The 8,255-nt window shown below is 40.3% G+C and overlaps 1 non-coding gene across 1 annotated transcript; it reads left to right on the forward strand.

Annotated features, from left to right (window-relative positions):
* The first annotated feature begins 7,888 nt into the window (after positions 1 to 7,888).
* Positions 7,889 to 7,965, forward strand: TRNAS-AGA (transfer RNA serine (anticodon AGA)). The gene has a single exon. It is a non-coding gene; the product is annotated as a tRNA-Ser (tRNA).
* The last annotated feature ends 290 nt before the right edge of the window (positions 7,966 to 8,255 follow it).

Raw genomic sequence — 8,255 nt, forward strand, 5'->3', positions numbered from 1 at the left:
GAATGCTATTTCTTTAATAATTTTAAAATGCGGCATGAAATGTTTATGCTTTTAAAGACATTGTGAAAATCTACAGGCCAAAAGCTATCGTTAGTTGGCTCAGCTACCCCCTGTCGGTGGGGGACGCAGACGAAGAATACACCCTCGGTATCGCCTGCCTATCGTAAGGGGCGACCAAGGGATGATTGTATTAGAACCATGAAACTACTTGTGATTAGTACCATCACGCGGGGAACACCATGGGTTGCCTTTACTTGCGAGTAGTACCGCTATGTTAGGTACACAATAGGTTTGTCATCAGTAGCAGCAGAGAGTGGTTCACTGCGCGTTTCCAGTACCCGTGATTAGTACCATTGTGAGATACACCACGGGTTTGGGCGTTGCCTGTGACTAGTACCACCATATGAGCGACACCGTGGGTCTGCGTTGCCTGTGATTAGTACCCACTATATGAGGAACACCACGGGAATACCAGCGCCTGCGATTAGTACATCTAGATGTTATAATTCTCATATTTTGATCCGTATTGAAATGTACAATGAAGTCAAATAAATAATAATGTTTAATTATTCCACCTATTCAATACATAAAAAGAGATGTTAATAAAGAATTAAATCTGTAAATAAAATTATAGGGACGTTTTGCCCTAATCTCAATCTGAAAGTTAATTAATCAGGTACCTGATTGTAATTAAATTACATATGAATATGATGTTGGAAATGTGTTCCAAATGGTGAGCGAAATGGTTGACAATAGTTTTGAATAAAGTCTAATATACAAATAGTCATAAATTTATGAATGTCCTTATTTAAAAATTGGTAACAAATTGTATACTGGTAGTTTTTAAGAATGTAAATTTTGTAAACAGACGTTTCCGTTGCTCATTTCAAGTAAGGTTTGAAATAAATTGTTACGTTGAAACAAGTAAAGCAGAGCCTTTTGATGGTTGAGGGTGCTGACGTTTGAACTGTTTAATACCCGATAAATTTTTCTAACACCCTCATTCATAATTAGAATTAGAATTATGCTTTGGCTACCTTTTTAACAGTGCAAATAAATCTGTCTATTATTTAAACCTCCCTGTAAGAAGAGGACAGTGAATGCAAGTAAGTATTATTTTCAAATGAGCTGAGCTCGAGAGTCCATTATAGCATACGATTCTTTTGGTGTACCATGGCTCTGTATGTATTGCTTCAAGTTCGGCTCCCCGCCAATGTCCAGTGTACCAATAATGAATCGTGTGTGTTGTGTCTCACTGATCCCTGACTGCATACGATTCTTTCGGTATGTCATGGCTCACTGTAGTATGCCTCGCTGCAACGGAAGCTCGGCTCTCCACCAGTGTCTAGTGTGCTGATAAGCACCCGTGTGTATCATGTGTCTCACGATTCTTTCGGTGAGCCATGATTCACTGTCTCGCTGCAGCGGAAGCTCAGCTCCCTGCTAACATCCAGTGTCCCGCTAGTGAGCCATGAGTGTGCCACTCAGCACTGTCTGATGGGAGTAAGATGAATCGTGTGCCGTGAGCTCGCCGTTCCTGTGAATCGATTCACTCAGACACTTGAATGAATCGATACACTGCTTCGAATCATGCATTCAGGAGCCAACACTACTGAAATGGGATGAAAATTAAATAGTCTAAAGTGACCGAAATTAGTGTTGAATCGACAGTTTTGGGGCCACAAGGCTGATTAGTGACGACAGTTGGAATCGTGTACACCACATTTATAGCGTGACAGGTAAATACAGATTATTTTTTTGAAAGGGTCAGATATTTCCCAATCAATTTGGGCTTCCACAAAGACAAAGTTTTACTTGAAAATGAAATAATCTGAAATTTGAAACTGAACACATGTAAATAACTCTAAAACTACATAATAGATCGTAAAATATCAATCACTGTCTCAATAAGGAATTCTACAAAAATATACTCGCACATAAATGAAATGGCATATGGCTTTTAGTGCCGGGAGTGTCCGAGGACAAGTTCGGCTCGCCAGATGCAAGTCTTTTGATTTGACGCCCGTAGGCGACCTGCTCGTTGTGATATGGATGAAATGATGATGAAGACGACACATACACCCAGCCCTCGTGTCAGCGAAATTAACCAATTAAGGTTAAAATTCCCGACCCCACCAGGAATCGAACCTGGGACTCTTGTGACCAAAGGCCAGCATTCACCTTTACTGTGGACCGATAAAGAAATACCATTATTTTTAAATTCTGAGTGATGTACAGACAAAACTCTTATTTCATACATAGAGATTTCACCAGGCGAGTTGGCCGTGCAGTTGGGAGCGCGCAGCTGTGAGCTTGCATCCAGGAGATAGTGGGTTCAAGCCCCACTGTCCGCAGCCCTGAAGATGGTTTTCTGTGGTTTCCCATTTTCACACCAGACCTATGTGTGTCGGTGCGTTGTAAAGCAAGTTGTAAACAAATATACACACAGATTTCACCTGAGCTAAGCCATCTTGTTTCGCTCACTCCCAGTATGTTTATTTTGAGTCACTGCATTTCTTGGATCACGTTCTGCAACTTTCCTGACTGATATAATGATTTCACATCAACGTACCTAGATTCATTAATGTATTTCTCGTAGCTTTATTCAGAATGACTCCTAGTGATCTGAATAAGGGGATTGAAGCTCCAGAACATTTATTATGAAACCAGCCATGGTGGTTTTTCCTGGAGATATACGAAAGGATCTTTAATACAGTGGTTTCCTGTTGTTTTCTACATTGTATGCTGTTGATCAACAAGTAATTTATCTGTCTTCTGGGGTGATTTCACACCTCAAGGGTGAGAGAGTTCCCTTAACCTCTACCTGCTAATCCGCCTTACAGGAGACCATTGGCACTTGGTAAACGAGGACTCCTTATCCTGGGAGTTGTTTGGCTGGCTGGCATCCTCATGTCCATGGAGTGCTCATCAAACCAATCAATCACAATTCATGAGTGACTGGACGGTACATTGTCTTTCTGTACGTACAAGACTCTTGCAGTGTGCTAGAGGTGAATAAAGGGGTGGGTGTAATCTGATAACAGATTCCTGTTGTCGGATGTACCAGGGGTTCCTCTTTTCATCCCGCTTGAACAGTCCCCAGTTCCTCTGGCCTGAACTGTAACCTGCTGACAAGAGAATCCATTGTCTCAAGAGCTTGGTGACTCATTTATCCAGACAATCTTTGAGAGGTCAATAGTGGTGTTCCTGTGCCAATACTCTTTGAGCTCTGTGATATGTGGACAGCAGTACCATGATGGAATGGTGACTTCTGAACCTCATTGTGAGGTGGTGATCCTGGATGATATTGCTGCTCACACTTCGTTGTTATCCAGCATTGAATTCATGAGTAATCTGTTGCACTGTGACCCGTCTGTCCGCTCTTACCATCCAAGTAAGTCGATGGTGACCCCTGTCAACAACACATACACTATGCGGTTGACCGTGGTAATAGTAGTTTCTCCCAAATCTACGTACAAATGTTAAACCAGACATGGGGTGGCCCATTGCCTGTGCGACTTTGGATATGAAATGACAGATTGTGCTATCTGCCTCATGGATTGACTGAGGTAAATCAGACTTCCTACCTTCTTTCTTCTCTTACATATACTGTTCATCTATGCTATTTGCTGTAAATGGAAGACCAAACCACCACTTGATCCAGTTGATCAAGACGCCACAGCACATTATCACTCTCGGTGTACCATGTGATGTCAAAAGCGAACTTATTCTTCTTGAAAGTTGCACTAAGGAATATAGGAACATGAAGACACTGCATAATAGGATGAAAACATTAGATCAGTGTGGGAAGGGGGAACAATAGAAAGCAGAGACAAGGACAAGGAAGAACATGGATACGTACAAGGATAAGGACGATCTCCACATCTTCATGCACAGCCATCTTCAAATCAGTCTGTTCTTCTACATTCATTTCTTCTCAGGGCATGAACACTACAGGAGTAATTGTTACATGTATATTGTTGTATCCAAATTCAAGAAAGACAACATCCATGCAATACTTCTTTTATTATAAACACAATTAAACACAAGAGAAAATATGGCTGTCTTTCCTCAAGACAAAAACTCCACTAAACACAAAGTCTGAACAGCAAAAGTTGTACACACTCATATTTATATACGCCAGCTTGCAACTTATAAACCAAGTCTGAATGACTTGTTCGCCTAGAGCATAAGTTTGTAGAAACTGTAACGTCCGTCCATAATTACTCCGTGAAGAATCCATCAAGTAGTGGTGAAGGTATGATAACTGCTGGCTTGCCATGTAGTGGCAAATTGCTTTCTAGAGCTGGACACCGGCCTATGTATACCCGGCTAGTCATGAAACTGCTTCACCAGGCTACGTTGACATCATGCCAACAGCGCTACCACACCCCTTGTGGCGTTCTGTTCTGTTGTGCTAACAGCCAGAGCGCCAAGTTGAAATCGCATCAACACAGATTTGTCCTCAAAAGTTAATTGTTTAACAATTAAATGGTGATTTTTAATTTTTTTTGCTCTTTGTTTCATGTCACACCGACTCAAATGGGTCTTACGGCTATAGTGGGATAGGACAGCAAGGAAATGGCCTTTGCCTTAATTAAGGTACAGTCCCAGCCAGCATTTGCCTGTATGAAAGTCGAAAACCCATGGAAAGACATCTTAAGGGCTGCCAACAGTAGGATTCTAACTCTGAAAGTAAGCTTACAGTTACATGACCTGAACCACGTAGCCAACTTACTTGGTCTAAATTGTGAAGTAGATCAATATTATACTTGAGATGATAATGCTTTCAAGTTGAAATACATTAGGGAGTCTGTTGGAAGTAACTATAGTCATTAAGAGAAAGACTGAGATGTGATGCCAAAATTCTGAATACTGAGAACATGGTAAGGGGGATGCGTCGGAAGTTGTTTGTCAGGGCAGTGTTGGTGACACGATCTGAGACTGATACATGTTCTTTGGATTGTTATTTATTTTAATTGCGTCTTGTTATTCTTATGTTTTTTATGTGAAAATAAACACGGCTCAGCACAAAACATTTTTTGGTCCTCGAAAGGCCGGATTGTTCCGGAATTCGGTTAGAACTTGGAGTTCGGAGATTATTTTTTACGTTATGTGAATAGTGTTGTTTGCTTTAGACTGTAAGCATCAACATTTGCGAGTGCTTATTGATATACCACTAATTCTTACGTGATGTGTATGTGCAATGCATCTTCGAGAGACTGAATCATTGTGTGACATCAGCCTGTGATACAATCATTGATCTCAGTATATATCAATAGAGTTCTCTGGATACAATCAATGACCTGTAGTGCGGATTGGACCCAGTAGCCAAAGAGTACTACAGAACTATACGAGAAAATGTTTGAACAAGCCTACGCAGAGCCATCTGAGTCGCACATCCAGAGCAGTTGTATTAGCACTAAATATCTACGTGAGCTAATATGGTTTATTCCTTTTTTTCCCAGTACTTTTTCCTTACTACAATGGAAGAAGCTCAAAAGGGAGCTTTTATCAAAAGATTAGCTACCATCAAGGCCCGTGTAACTAGAATAGCTACATTTGTTAATAATTTCTCCATGGGCTCTAAATCTTAACGATATAAAAGTAAGACAAAAACACTTGCAGAATAGTATAGAGGAATGCAACAAGATTCAAACACAATTAGAAGTTAATGACCTCAATGAACCTCATGATTTAGATCGAGAGGTATTTGAAGAATTCTATTTCGAGTTGCAGTCAAAGATGGAAACATTATTATAGGTTAAACCGCTGTCATCTATTAGTGAAAGTAGTGACATAAGCCATAACAATAATAGTGATCTGAAATTGCCTGCCATTTCTCTTCCTAAATTTAATGGGTCACTGTCAGAGTTCATGCATTTTCATGATACGTTTAAAAGTTTAGTAATTAATAACGATGCCCTGACAGATATTCAGAGATACCACTATTTGTTATCGTGCTTGTCAGATGAGCCACATAAGTTGATAGAGAATTTACCAGTTACACAGAATAACTTCAAATTAGCATGGGAATTGATCTGTAACCAATACAACAATCCTAGGTTGATTCTGGATATGCAAGTTAGACAGTTGTTATCGTTGCCCTCTGCCAAGAGTGATCATCCAAAGGAGCTGAGGGCACTAATAAACCAAATTTGCAGTAATTTAAGTGCCATTGAAGTAATGAAGATTCGAACCCCTTTACATGAAATTATAATGTCGCATTACATTTTAGACCGAATCAGTCTTAGTCTTAAAAAACAATGGGAGGTCAAAACCTCAGGCAAATTAGAGTATGTAAAACGGCATAAGCTTTGTTACAATTGCTTGAAGAATGCTCATCAAACCAGCCACTGTTCCTCTTGAAACTGCAAACTGTGCAACAAAAAGCATCATACATTACTACACAAGGATACCGGTAACATTTCCCAACAACAATCATATTGTTCTTTAAAGGGAAATTACCACACCTGTGAAGTGTTGATATCAACTGCAATCATTAGGGTTACTGACAGCCAAGGTCTTCTGGATAGCCTCACAGATGAACTTCATGTCGAAAAAGCTTGCTGATAGATTAGGATTAGCTCTCTGTCAATTCCACGTTCCTATTCAAAGAATTAGCAATTCCAGAGCTATAGAGTCATTACACAGTTACCAAATTCACATTTCATCAGGATGCATGATTACAGTCGCCATATTGTTTGTTCACTTTTAGCCACAATTACTGGACAGCTTCCTTCTTCTCACATCGACTGTATAGATTAGCATTTACCCTCTGACATTAGCTTGGCAGATCCAAGATTCAACAAGCCAGTAGAAATTGACCTACTGCTAGGAGCAAGCGTATTTCTTGAAGTTTTGTGTCCAGGCCAGTTCACCCAAGAAGGACATCCTACCATCCAGAATTATTTGGTTGGATGCTGGCAGGTTGTATACCTACTATAAACATAAGTCAGTAAAAATCTGCTGCCATAAGTTGTGTAGCAACTCATGACTCTCTTCATACTAATGTGGAATGTTTCTGGCAACAAGAAGAGTTTCAAGGTCCTCCACTCTCTCAGGAGGAGAAATGTTTTGAAGAACATTTTTGAAATACACAAATCAAGACGAGATTGGAAGATATACGGTGAGATTGCCTTTTTGAACCCAGCCAGAGCAACTTGGAGATTCCTTTAACAATGCCATGCATTTTTTTTTTAATATGGCAAGGAGGCTGAAGCCTCAATCATCCATGAGGAAATCCTACGTTCAATTAATGGATGAATATGCTGCATTAGGTCACATGAAACCCGTTGAAGAAATTTGGCTGAGTCAATCACCGTACTACATGGCACATCACATTGTGATTAAGGAAGATAGTACCACCACAAAACTTTGTGTGGTATTCAATGCGTCAGCTAAATCTACTAATTCCCTGTCATTAAATGACATTCTGATGGTGGGCCCAACAATACAAGAAGACCTGTTTTACATTATTTTAAGATTTATAATGCATAGATATGCTCTCACTGTAGACATTGAAAAAATGTACAGAGGAATAAAGGTGCATCCAGAAAATCAAGATCTGCAAAGAATAATTTGGAGAAGCTCACACCAAGAACCTATAAAAATCTATAAATTGAACACTGTGACATATGGTACTGCAGCAGCTCCTTTTCTGGCAACCAGATGTCTTGTGTAGCTGGCTCATGACAAACAAGAAGTATATCGAAACAGACTTTCAACGTATTAGGTCGTGTTACGTACATGTAGTACGTGTTGAAGAGATGTTAAGTACAGAACAAAAATGGCCAGCCGGACACCAGTGGGATTTCGCGTCGGTTGCTCTACCAGCAGTGCCAGACCTGTAGCTCAGATCCTTTCAAACAGAACAAAGATGGCCTAGGCCACCATAGCTCAATTGGTAGAGCAACCGATGAGAAATCGGGAGGTTGTGGGTTCGGATCCCACTGGTGTCCGGCTGGCCATTTTTGTTCTGTACTTAACATCTCTTCAACATGTACTACATGTACGTAACATGACCTAATACGTTGAAAGTCTGTTTCGATTACAATGCGGTCGTGAAAATTCAATATTCAAGAAGTATATCCTTGGATTGCAGAAATCCTGGAGAGAGATTTTTATGTGGACGACCTACTTACAGGAGCGGACACAATTCAAAACACAGTTGAACTGCAAAAGGAGTTGGTGAGATTGTTTCACAGCGGGGGTTTCACACTTAGAAAATGGTGCGCCAGCCACCCCAAGATCAT

Source organism: Anabrus simplex, chromosome 6 (genome assembly GCF_040414725.1).
Source record: "Anabrus simplex isolate iqAnaSimp1 chromosome 6, ASM4041472v1, whole genome shotgun sequence".
Lineage (NCBI taxonomy): Eukaryota > Metazoa > Arthropoda > Insecta > Orthoptera > Tettigoniidae > Anabrus > Anabrus simplex.